We start from the raw sequence: 13149 nt of genomic DNA on the forward strand, positions 1-13149 counted from the left end.
GCCAAAAACTGTTGGAAAACAGGCACATTCAGTCCTTGACAACTTAAAGTTTCTAATTCATGGAGAAAAGTTTTAGATGGTGACTTTTTAGTGCGGGGCAAAATGCAGGAGGAAAAGAGGTCAGCAAAGGGATGTCACATGACAGCTATGTGCTAAATAAAGGAGAAAGTAGCACCTAGACAAACTGTGGTTTTTGGAATCCAGGAACTTGCTTTCCTCCCTTTCCTGTTCCACCCTTTTTCACCCTGTTGAACTGCTTGCCGAGGTCCCTTCTGTCCCTATGTCTCCTACAGGCAGCCTATCTTTAGTGGCCAGCTTCCTGTGCAGGCAGGGTTGGAGGACAGTGAAAAAAGTGTCCAAGTGGATCCTTGGGTACGGATCCTGTCCCTGATGCAGCTATCACTACTGATCTGATCTCCTTACCTCTGCTGTTCAGAGAGTAGGACCAGGGTCATGTGTGAGCTCAGCCTGGAGGGCTACACCAGTGCTTCTCAAACTAAGGGGTATGAGAAGCACGTTAGGGTACAAACGCTATTTCTGGGATGGGGACCAAGATTCTACTTTACTTCAGTATACAGTGGGTCACAGAAGGTCTACAAGTTGAGACAATTTGGGGCACTTTGATTTAAAAGGGAAATTGGGAACATGGAGAAAATTCTTTTCAAGCTTCACATAGTGGATCAATAAATTCAGGCTTACTCTAGAAGCAAGCAAATGGAAACAGGACTTCAAATGTTACATTCCAAGAAGACCTATATAAAAGTTTAGGATCACCTAGTTATCTTATAAAATTAATGCTGTGCAGGTCTTAAATTAATATACCTCTCTGTTTCTTTCTTCTCACAATACACACTTACTGAAAAGCTTAACCATACAGAAATTTAGCCATGTAGTTTTGCACAGAGATGAAGCTACATGCCTACATTGAGTACATTATACTCAATAAAAATGTATTAAAAGGATTAGTAAACTATTTTGACTGACTTTCTCGATCTGTACTTTTTCCCATGTCATAGATCATGTTTTAATCCCTGGAATAGCTCCATACAGCACGGCCATACAAAAGTTCTTCAAGATCATTGTCAGCTATTATCTTCTCTGCTTTCTTCTGCTCCACCCACCACTGAAGGACTCACTGATGGAGTTAGGCTACTTCTTGGATGCAGATATTTGAAACAAGCTGTTAGTGGTGAAACATTGCTTAAAATCTACTAAAAACACTGCAATTGTAAATGCCAACATTTAATTGTACCCTCTACCGTCTCATAAATGAAGGTAAAATTTTAAAAAATTTTTAAAAAAGGATTAGTAAAAATGTTCAACTCAAAGGCTTTTATTTAAGGTTGTTTTGGTTTTTTTTAAATTTGTTTAAGTGATCTCTACACCCAACATGGGCTCGAACTTAGGATCACAAAATAAGAGTCAGATGCTCTATCAACTGAGCCAGCCAGGTACCCCTCAGAGTCTTTTTTTAATTAATTAAGAAAAATTGAAAGTAGTCTGAGATTAACAATAAGATTTGGTTAAATAAATTATGTATATCCATGCAACAGAATACTATAAAGTAATTAAAAATTATGTGAATCAGAGAATCTAATTATCTAGAAATAAATATTCATGAAATGCTGTTGGGGGAGTAGATCATCTGTTTTATAAAATAAAATTTAAAAATTATTCTATGTTTATAAAAATAAAGTGTGTTTAAATGTACATATACAGGGGATCCCTGGGTGGCGCAGTGGTTTGGCGCCTGCCTTTGGCCCAGGGTGTGATCCTGGAGACCTGGGATCGAATCCCACGTCGGGCTCCCGGTGCATGGAGCCTGCTTCTCCCTCTGCCTGTGTCTCTGCCTCTCTCTCTTTCTGTGTGACTATCATAAATAAATAAACATTTTAAAAAATAATAATAATAAAATAAATGTACATATACATTGTAGATATATGCATCGAAGAAATTGAAGGATGCTTACCAAAATGTTGTCTGTATCCTGGTGATTACTTATGTCTGCCAAGTTTTCTATAATAAATAAAAATATCATTTTCATTTAAAAAGAAAACAATGAAATGGTACTGTTCTACTAAGAGGTTTTTAAGGCAGCATCTTAGAAACTAACTATTTAAATAAAGTTCGTGAATTTTAATACTAAAAAAAATTATGTGTGTTCCTTCTATGAAAACTGAATGGCCCTTTGCATAAGAACTCCCCACAGTTCCTGTGTAACTCCTGACCTATCTTTAGGGTGTGGTTCAACGAGAAATTAGAACCAATATGAGACTGATCCTACCCAATCATGGCAACCAGTGGAGCAGCCATTGCCTCTGCATCTAGTGTTGAACCTAAATTCACTCCAGGTCAGCCAAGGAGAGTATAACTAAATGTGTACAAGAACAAGAAAACAGGGCAGGCTGGGTGGCTTAGTGGTTTTGCACCACCTTCAGCCCAGGACGTGATCCTGGAGACCCAGATCGAGTCCCACATTGGGCTCCCTGCCTGGAGCCTGCTTCTCCCTCTGCCTGTGTCTCTGCCTGTGTCTCTGCCTCTCTCTCTCTCTCTCTCTCTCTCTCTCTCTCTCAATCATGAATAAATAAATAACATCTTTAAAAAAAGAACAAGGAAACATGAGGGAGAACTGGAACCCATGTCTCTCTTACCACCTCCAACTTTGATGTCATGGGTAATCTGCAAGAGAAGCTAATAGCTTTCACCAAGGGCTGCATATGCACCTGGCCCAGAATTCAGAAAAGTTCAAGGAGGAGATCTTCTAAGAACTGGGGGAGCATGGGCCCCACTGTCACCCCACATCCACAAAGTGGGCTAGCAGATCAGTAACAATGAGGGCAAGTGGCTCACCTGCCTGGCATCTTACACTGATCTTCAGAGTAAACAATATGGCTTCTGCTTCACTGCTGGCTTCCCAGTTCACACAAAATGTCCCTTGTGACCAACACCAACTCAGAACCATACAAAGATGAGACTTCTGAGAAATTTAGCTCCATCTTAAATAAGTTGCCACAGTACAAAGCTACCAAAGGCTGTGCCTTATCAACTTGACATTTGTATATACCTGTTTTAACCATATTTAACTCCGGAAAAAAGCAATAGAAAAATCATGTTTTCACCTACATGATGCAACATTCCCTCATACAACCAAACACAACTTAACCCTCTCCCTAAAAGGGGATACAAAGTTCCTTTAACCATCTTCATACTTGGTTCATGCCTCTTCTAGCTGAATCACATTCTCCCTTTGAGATCCTATAACTTCAATACCAAGGTATAGGGATCCCTGGGTGGCACAGTGGTTTAGCACCTGCCTTTGGCCCAGGGCGAGATCCTGGAGACCCAGGATCGAATCCCATGTCGGGCTCCCTGCATGGAGCCTGCTTCTCCCTCTGCCTCTCTCTCTCTCTCTCTCTCTCTCTGTGACTATCATGAATAAATAAATAAAATCTTAAAAAAAAAAAAACAAGGTATAGGTTAACTATTATTAACACATATGGTAGAGGAATGACAGGGAGAAAAAAATATTGGTTAATAATGTACACAAATGTATTTATATCAAGACAACAGGAAATGCAAATAACTGGTACAGTCCTCATTCCTACTGCTAGTCACATAGAGGTATATGGTATTTATAACTACCTTCTTCCATTACCTGTTTCTCTGCCCTCAGTTCTTTGCATGGTTCTTTGTATGATGAGGTGACCCAAATATTCATTCCTGAAGGACTTGGGCCATTAACAGTTCTCCCTATATTGTACTGTTTTCTATCAACTTTGATAAAGGAACCTGGGAGAACTAAGGGATAGATGCCCTAGGATATCTTCTGCATTCCAGAAATACTCCTTACTTTCACTATGTCGTGGCAACTCCTTGATAATCAGGATCATTCACTCACTCCTGCCAAAAGAGTGACCTTTTCTTTGGCTCTTGATTCACCGGCATGAGGAGCCCCAAGTAACCAAGGGGTAATCAATCTCAACTACCAATTTAGTGGAAGCATTGCAGTGTCCCCTACTGGAAGTACTGTTGTCTTGGAAACTGAGATGTCTGCACCAACAGAGCCCAATGCTGCTCTGGAATGGGAAGCAAAAATTTCAGTAGTGTGGATCACTAGAGGTAACAAAGGAACTGCTCTTATTCCACCCCTTTATTCTCTGACTAGTGAAGCTGGCTTTGGGATAAAACATGAGTTGATGATTTAGAGCATATACCATATCCAGAGTATGTTGTTCAATTTTTACACATTCAAGTTTGTAACATTTCAGAAATATTATATATATATGATTAATGTCAACTTAAATTCATCATCTATTTAAGAACTATTTTGATAGACTCCTGCACAGAACACCAGAATATTCCCTGAAAACCTTTTTTAATCCAAGATCAGGAGAAAGTCCCTGTCCACTGGAAAATAAGGAAGGATATTGAAATTAACAAGGAATAATAATAATGAGATTTATCCTTAACTTTCTATACAACAGTCCAGAATTTAAAATTAGAGTTCTATGTCTAAGCAAACATCAAACAAGAATGAAGATAGAATATAAATCTTTTCAGAAATGGAATGGTTCAGGAACTTTGTCTTCCGCAAACTCTTTTTAGGAAGTTACTTTAGGAGGACATATTTAGCAAACCAATGGGGAAAAAAGTCAAGACAAAAGAAGATGTAAGAATCAGGAAAAAGTATATATAACCCCAGAGAGCAATGAAGAAAAAAGTTTCAACAGGAAGAAGACTTCCAAGAATAAGGCCTCAAGGGGGAAAAGGGATCTTAATAGAATAGATAAACATGATGGAAAACTGGGGTTGGGGTTAGAAAATAGAGACTACAACAATGTAAAATAGTGCAAGTATAGAGAAGGGGAATTAGATGCTCAGGGAAAAAGAAAGCTGTACAAAAAAGTATAGCTGTAACTCATTAGTTGGCTCTGTAGTAAACAATAATTACATAATTATGTTGATGTAGGAGTCGTTTATTGATTTATAACTTGAAGAATCAAACTCATTAAAGAGAAAAAATTAAGCTTTATCCTGCTTTTCCTGTATGAACCATACCACAGGGTAACGAAATAGTACATATGAAAAAAATTCTCCTTGTAGAAGTTCTCCAGCTAATAAATGTAAAACGAGTGTCAGCATTAGAATAGCACCATATCACAGCCCTTAATGAATTAATAGATCTAGACCAGCATTGCCCAAGAGAACTTTCCGTGATGTTAGAAACGCTTTATATCTGCCCTAACACAGTAACCATGCAACATGAGGCTACAAACATTTGACTCAAGGCTAGTGCAACTGGAAAACTGCATTTTTAATTTTGTTTAATTTGAATTAATTTAAATGTAAATAGTGGCATGTGACTAATAGCGACCACAATGGATCATGCAGACCTAAACAATCATCATAAATGACTACTAGTATCACAAAAGGAGATATCCAGATACCATGCCTCCCAGTAGAAGGACCCGGACCAGCTAAGAAGTCATCTTGCCTAAAAATTGAAAATGAATCAGATCATGCTTCTAGATTCAACTACCAATCTGCAAAGAAACATAGAGGGACATATTAAACACCACAAGGATGTATTAACAAAATCCAGATGACAGGAAACTATCAAACAATCTAATTTCTTCAACAAATAAATTGCAAGGAAAAATGAAAGAATGGAAAGAAACTATGGATTTGAGGATCCCTGGGTGGCGCAGCCGTTTAGCACCTGCCTTTGGCCTGGCGCGCTATCCTGGAGACCCGGGATCGAGTCCCACATCGGGCTCCCGGTGCATGGAGCCTGCTTCTCCCTCTGCCTGTGTCTCTGCCCCTCTCTCTCTCTCTGTGTGACTATCATAAATAAGTAAAATTTTTTTTAAAAAGCTTTAAAAAAAAAAAAAACTATGGATTTAAAGGGACATACAAGTCAATTAATACCAATGTATAAGTATAATTTGTCTCCAGTTCCAAACCAAAAACCTAAAAGGAAATTATTGCATTTCTGAAATAGTTACTGACTGGATATTTGATGATCTTAAAGGATTTTTAGGGGCACCTTGGTGGCTCAGTCAGCTAAGCATCTCACTCTTGATTTCAGCTCAAGTCATGATCTCAGGGTGGTGAAATGGAGGCTCACACTGGGCTCTGCGCTGGGCATGGAGCCTGTTTAAGATTCTCTCACTCCCTCTCCCTTTGCCCCCCCCCTTCCCCCACCTCTCTCAAATAAATAAATCTTTTATAAAAAAGGATTTTTATCTATTGTTTACATTGGAATTCTATTTTCTGAAAGGGTCTTCATCTTGGAAATACATACTGAAATATTTATGGGTGAAATATTACATCTGGTATTTGCTTCAAAAATAAAACAGGAACCAATTCAGACCCCTTAGGATGACTATTGTAAAAAACAAAACCAAAATAAAACAGAAAATAACAAGTATTACAAAGGGGTGAAGAAACTTTTGTTGAAACCCTTGTACATTGCTGGTAGGCATGTTAAATGGTGCAGCCACTGTGGAACACAGTAAGGTAGTTCCTAAAAAAAATAAACACTGGGACTGGGCAGCCCAGGTGGCTCAGCAGTTTAGTGCCACCTTCAGCCCAGGGCGTGATCCTGGAGAACCGGGATCCAGTCCCACGTTAGGCTCCCTGCATGGAGCCTGCTTCTTCCTCTGCCTGTCTCTGCCTCTCTCTCTCTCTCTCCTTTCTGTGTATTCTCATGAATAAATAAATAAAATCTTTAAAAAAAATAAACACAGAATTACCATATGATCTAACAGTCCATTTCTGAGCATATGCCCAAAAGAGTTGAAAGCAAGGACTCAAAAGATATTTGTACATTCATTCATAGAATAATTTGCAATACCCAAAAGGTGAAAGCAACCCAAGATCCATTGGTGAATGGATAATAAAACATGGTGTACCCTTACAATGGAAAATTCATGCTACATATTGGGACCCTGAAAACATCATACTAACCCAGGAAAGTAAGCAAATCACAAAAGAATGAATGCTGCATGATTCCATTTATACAAGGTACCTAGAGTAGTCAAGCTTATAGAGATAGAAAATGCATTTCATTGGTGGTTGCCAAGGGCTGATGAGGAGGAGGAATGGAGAGTTATTGTTTAATGAGTAGGGAGATTCAGTGTGAGAAGATGAGAAAGTTCTAAAGATGGATGGTGGTGATGGTTGCACAATGTGAATGTACTTAATGACAAAGAACTTAACACTTCAAAATGGTTAAAATGGCAAATTTAATGTCATGTGTATTTTACTATGAAAAATGATTATACAGAAAGGACCAGGAAGGTGGGGAAAGGTGGAATTACATAGCTTGAGTTGATGACTATTGAAGCTAGATAATTGGGTACATGAGGATTCGTTATACTCTTCTCTCTACTTCTCTGTATGTTTGAAATTTTCCATAATGGAAATATTTTTTGTACCAAAACAATATATACAAAGAAATAAAAAATCAGTTTAAAAGAAAAAACTAAAACATAAAAATGCCTAATAAAACTCACCAGAAAAATATTATAACAGAAAAAATTAAAATTGTGACCAAAAATTGTGTCCCAAATTACCACAGCCTAAGGAAGATACTTAGGTAAGACTTCACTGAAGAGATAGCCAATGGAAAGAAAATTTGAGCTAGAATGCAAAGAAAGAAAATTCTTGGTTTAAAATAACTTTCTCTGGAAATAGTTGTAGGGGAAGGGGACTGCTGGTTTTTCTTTTCTTTTTATATTGTCTTATATTTTTTTTAATTTATTTTTTATTGGTGTTCAATTTACTAACATACAGAATAACCCCCAGTGCCCGTCACCCATTCACTCCCACCCCCCGCCCTCCTCCCCTTCTACCAACCCTACTTCGTTTCCCAGAGTTAGCAGTCTTTACGTTCTGTCTCCCTTTCTGATATTTCCCACACATTTCTTCCCCCTTCCCTTATATTCCCTTTCACTATTATTTATATTCCCCAAATGAATGAGAACATATAATGTTTGTCCTTCTCCGACTGGCTTACTTCACTCAGCATAATACCCTCCAGTTCCATCCACGTTGAAGCAAATGGTGGGTATTTGTCATTTCTAATAGCTGAGTAATATTCCATTGTATACATAAACCACATCTTCTTTATCCATTCATCTTTCGTTGGACACCGAGGCTCCTTCCACAGTTTGGCTATCGTGGCCATTGCTGCTAGAAACATCGGGGTGCAGGTGTCCCGGCGTTTCATTGCATCTGTATCTTTGGGGTAAATCCCCAACAGTGCAATTGCTGGGTCGTAGGGCAGGTCTATTTTTAACTGTTTGAGGAACCTCCACACAGTTTTCCAGAGTGGCTGCACCAGTTCACATTCCCACCAACACTGTATGAGGGTTCCCTTTTCTCCGCATCCTCTCCAACATTTGTTGTTTCCTGCCTTGTTAATTTTCCCCATTCTCACTGGTGTGAGGTGGTATCTCATTGTGGTTTTGATTTGTATTTCCCTGATGGCAAGTGATGCAGAGCATTTTCTCATATGCATGTTGGCCATGTCTATGTCTTCTTCTGTGAGATTTCTGTTCATGTCTTTTGCCCATTTCATGATTGGATTGTTTGTTTCTTTGGTGTTGAGTTTAATAAGTTCTTTATAGATCTTGGAAACTAGCCCTTGATCTGATATGTCATTTGCAAATATCTTCTCCCATTCTGTAGGTTGTCTTTTAGTTTTGTTGACTGTTTCTTTTGCTGTGCAGAAGCTTTTGATCTTGATGAAGTCCCAATTCATTTTTGCTTTTGTTTCTTTTGCCTTCGTGGATGTATCTTGCAAGAAGTTACTATGGCCGAGTTCAAAAAGGGTGTTGCCTGTGTTCTTCTCTAGGATTTTGATGGAATCTTGTCTCACATTTAGATCTTTCATCCATTTTGGGTTTATCTTTGTGTATGGTGAAAGAGAGTGGTCTAGTTTCATTCTTCTGCATGTGGATGTCCAATTTTCCCAGCACCATTTATTGAAGAGACTGTCTTTCTTCCAATGGATAGTCTTTCCTCCTTTATCGAATATTAGTTGCCCATAAAGTTCAGGGTCCACTTCTGGATTCTCTATTCTGTTCCACTGATCTATGTGTCTGTTTTTGTGCCAGTACCACACTGTCTTGATGACCACAGCTTTGTAGTACAACCTGAAATCTGGCATTGTGATGCCCCCAGATATGGTTTTCTTTTTTAAAATTCCCCTGGCTATTCGGGGTCTTTTCTGATTCCACACAAATCTTAAAATAATTTGTTCTAACTCTCTGAAGAAAGTCCATGGTATTTTGATAGGGATTGCATTAAACGTGTATATTGCCCTGGGTAACATTGACATTTTCACAATATTAATTCTTCCAATCCATGAGCATGGAATATTTTTCCATCTCTTTGTGTCTTCCTCAATTTGTTTCAGAAGTGTTCTATAGTTTTGAGGGTATAGATCCTTTACATCTTTGGTGAGGTTTATTCCTAGGTATCTTATGCTTTTGGGTGCAATTGTAAAGGGGATTGACTCCTTAATTTCTCTTTCTTCAGTCTCATTGTTAGTGTATAGAAATGCCACTGACTTCTGGGCATTGATTTTGTATCCTGCCACGCTACCGAATTGCTATATGAGTTCTAGCAATCTTGGGGTGGAGACTTTTGGGTTTTCTATGTAGAGTATCATGTCATCGGCGAAGAGGGAGAGTTTGACTTCTTCTTTGCCAATTTGAATGCCTTTAATGTCTTATAGAATTATTTGAACCTTTAAACTATGTGCATATGAAACTGTTAACACTGTGTCAGATTTTTAAACCTCGCCAATATATACACACCAAAGGTTAATTGTCACGTTGACCTATTACATCTGCTTTATTCTGTTATCAACATTTTAACTTCTTGGCTTCTCCTTCCTTTCCATCTTCATTGTTCACTTTTGGGTTTTGGATCTCTCCTGTGTAACCTTAGAAATGAACACTATAGATTGGCTACCAAAAAGTAATCCAATGCCTCCCTCTGTCATATATTCCTTTGTCCAAGTAGCTGCAAAAATAAAATATGCCTTTCTAGGTTCAATCCAGCTGTATGTGGCCATGTGACATAATTCTGCACAATGGGGATCCCTGGGTGGAGCAGCGGTTTGGCACCTGCCTTTGGCCCAGGGCGCAATCCTGGAGACCTGGGATCGAATCCCACGTCGGGCTCCCGGTGCATGGAGCCTGCTTCTCCCTCTGCCTGTGTCTCTGCCTCTCTCTCTCTCTCTCTCTCTCTCTGTGACTATCATAAATAAATAAATAAATAAATTTAAAAAAATTCTGCACAATGGTGCGTAAAAAGAAGACTGCAGAGAATGCATTCTCTCCCTGAATAAAACCTCGGCTCAAAAAAAAAAAAAAAAAAAAAAAACCTCGGCTCATCCGCTTCCATCTTGCCCAGAGCAGAGGCATCAGACCTTGCTACTCAGAGGTTGAAAGCCACCCGAGGAGAAGAAAAGAAAGGTAGAAGGCACCTGGATCTCAGAGTGCAATAGTAAGCAACTGTAGCAGCCCTGGACTACTCTAAATGCCTCCTTCCCCATCAGTTCATCTCCTTGTGGGAGGGAACTCCTGAGTCAGTGCCAGGCTGTCAAGCCTTTCCCTCCTGGGAGTCTCCCCTTGGGCAAGCTTGGCAAGCTATATGGCAAGCCTATTGTTGCCTCAAAGCTCTCACTGCCCTTTCCCTCTCATTGCCTTTTCAGAACTTTAAAAGTGATCGTTTGTATCCTGTCCTGCCCACACAAAACCAACACACCCTTGAGGTCAATGATTTTCACCAAGGTTAAGCCTTCTTGGAACAGAAGGCAAGTTCTCCACCCATTCTTCAATATTTTTTCTTTTGAGTATGCCATACCTCCACTGTCTTATTTTAATCATAAGTTTCATCCAATCAAGCTTCAGGGGCTTTATAAGAGTATATTTACCTCCACGTGCTAGAATGTGTCTGCCTGTTGATCTTCTATCAAATCATAGATTTTTGCAAAAAGGAATTATATAACAGAAAGAGAATCAAAACTATATAAATAGTATTACATAAATCTGTTTCTAATATATTTAGAATATAAACCAAGTAGTCAATGTACAAAAATAAAAATGACTTGAAATGGAAACAAACAAAACAGAAATGACTCATGATTCCACCCATATCCTTGGGTTTGTGGTGCCCAGTTTTGCTCTCTTTGCTGATCTGCCACCAAATCTTAGACTCAATTCATCCATCATAGCTGGATTTGCTAGCCTCAAAACTCACCCTAAGCCTGTGTGCATTCATGCGTATTTAGCTCCTTATGCCTTCTGCTCCCAAGGTCAGCTTGCCCCAGGGCCGCACAGTTGCTTTCCTCAGTTCCTTGCTTTCACAGGCACCAAATACACACTGTGGTTCCTGGAGGGCCTGTCACCCCACCATCACCAAACTAGTCTTACATGTGGCCTCTCACAAAAGGATGATATTTTCATTTTCAATGTGTTAAGAAATCAGATATTAAGGAGGACTTCATTTCAGATGAATCTTTCAGTTACTGAAATAATTTATTGTGGCACAGTCTCTTTTTTTCTTTTTAATATTTTCCTTTTCTTTTTAAATTAGCTAGGCACAACCCATGGGTCAGGACCATTGGATACTTCATCAAGAATTCTTGGGCTTTAGCTGGGAGGACAGCCTGCTAAGAGAGAGAAAATACATTGACTCAGATATCCTAAATACCCAACAGGAGTCAGAGCTTAGCAGAAGTTTATTGAAGATGACAAGGAAAATGGCATGTTCTCCTTCTGCAGGATTAAGGAATGAGCAGGGGTCTTCTTTAAAAGTCAAGATAGGATTCTCGCACTTCCCTTCATAGAGATATGGCAACGAAAAGAACTAAAGCTACAAGATGTTCGCACCAAGGATGGGCCACCCTCCTCAGCCATGACCTTGTAAAGGACCAGGACAAATGCAGGGAGGACTGTCCCTTCTACTCTGTTGTGCCGCACAGAGACCAATGGATAAGCAGACCTCAGCAGAGTAGGCAAGAGTAAGCAAAATAAAGTTAACAAAAACCCAACTGAGAGGGCTTGGTGATTTGACTTTGTTCCTTTCTTCTTTTTTTATCCTAAAGACTAGGAATTATGCCACAATGCCTGACAAGTTCAATCCCTCTTTGTTCTCCCCTCCATCCTTTTCCTCTCCCTCACTAGATATTTGACATTGTCCAGAAGCAACCATCATTGTCATTTAGAAAACATCCTCACTCAATACTTGTACTAGCAAGGCTAAGCACATTTTCACATGTTCATTGCCATTCTGTTTTCATCTTCTATAAATTGCTTCTGAGGTCTTTTGTCCAGTTTTTATTAGGTTGTCTTTCTCTCACAAATTTGTGGGAACTTTATATGTTCTAAATTGTAAAATGTTATCCCAACACATAAGTTACAAATATCTTCCTCAGTCTCTAGTTTTTGTTTGTTTATTCTCTCTTTGTGGTACAGAAGTTTTTAATCATGGTATGGGCAAATTTGTCAGACTTTTATTTCATGGGTTGTGCTTTCTGTTAAAAAAAAAAATATCTTTCTATAGTGAAGTCAAAAAGATGTTCTATATTTTCTCCAAGTCATCTTAAAGTTTTTTCACATTTAGATTTTCAATCCACATAAATTTTTTCTTTATGTACAGTGTGAGCAAGATTTTACTTTTCCATATAAACCCACTGTCCCAATAAATGTGTTAAATAATGAATCTTTCTTCAACTTATTCCTATTGCTACCTGAGCAGAAACTTCTAGTTCTTCAACATTTTTTCTCCATTTCCTTCTCTAGTAACAAGAATTTTAACTGGAAACCTGGGCCCTCATAATTAACTACATCTCCCAGCTTTACTTGCAACAGAATATGGCCATGTTCTAGCTAATGAGTTGTTAGAGGAAGTAGTGTATGTAACGTCCCCAAAGGAAGGAGACATACCTTTTTCCTTCCTTAACCTCTTTCCTTCTAGTGGAATACAGACAAGTTGGCTGGAGCTAGAGAAGCCACCCGGAGCCATTAGTTGAATTGAACAATGGTATAAAAAGTTAGAAGGGAGCGCCTGGGTGCTTCCGTCGGTTAAGACTCCTATTCTTGATTTCTTTCTGCTTGGGTCATGATTTCA

Source organism: Canis aureus, chromosome 7 (assembly GCF_053574225.1).
Source record: "Canis aureus isolate CA01 chromosome 7, VMU_Caureus_v.1.0, whole genome shotgun sequence".
Taxonomy (NCBI): domain Eukaryota; kingdom Metazoa; phylum Chordata; class Mammalia; order Carnivora; family Canidae; genus Canis; species Canis aureus.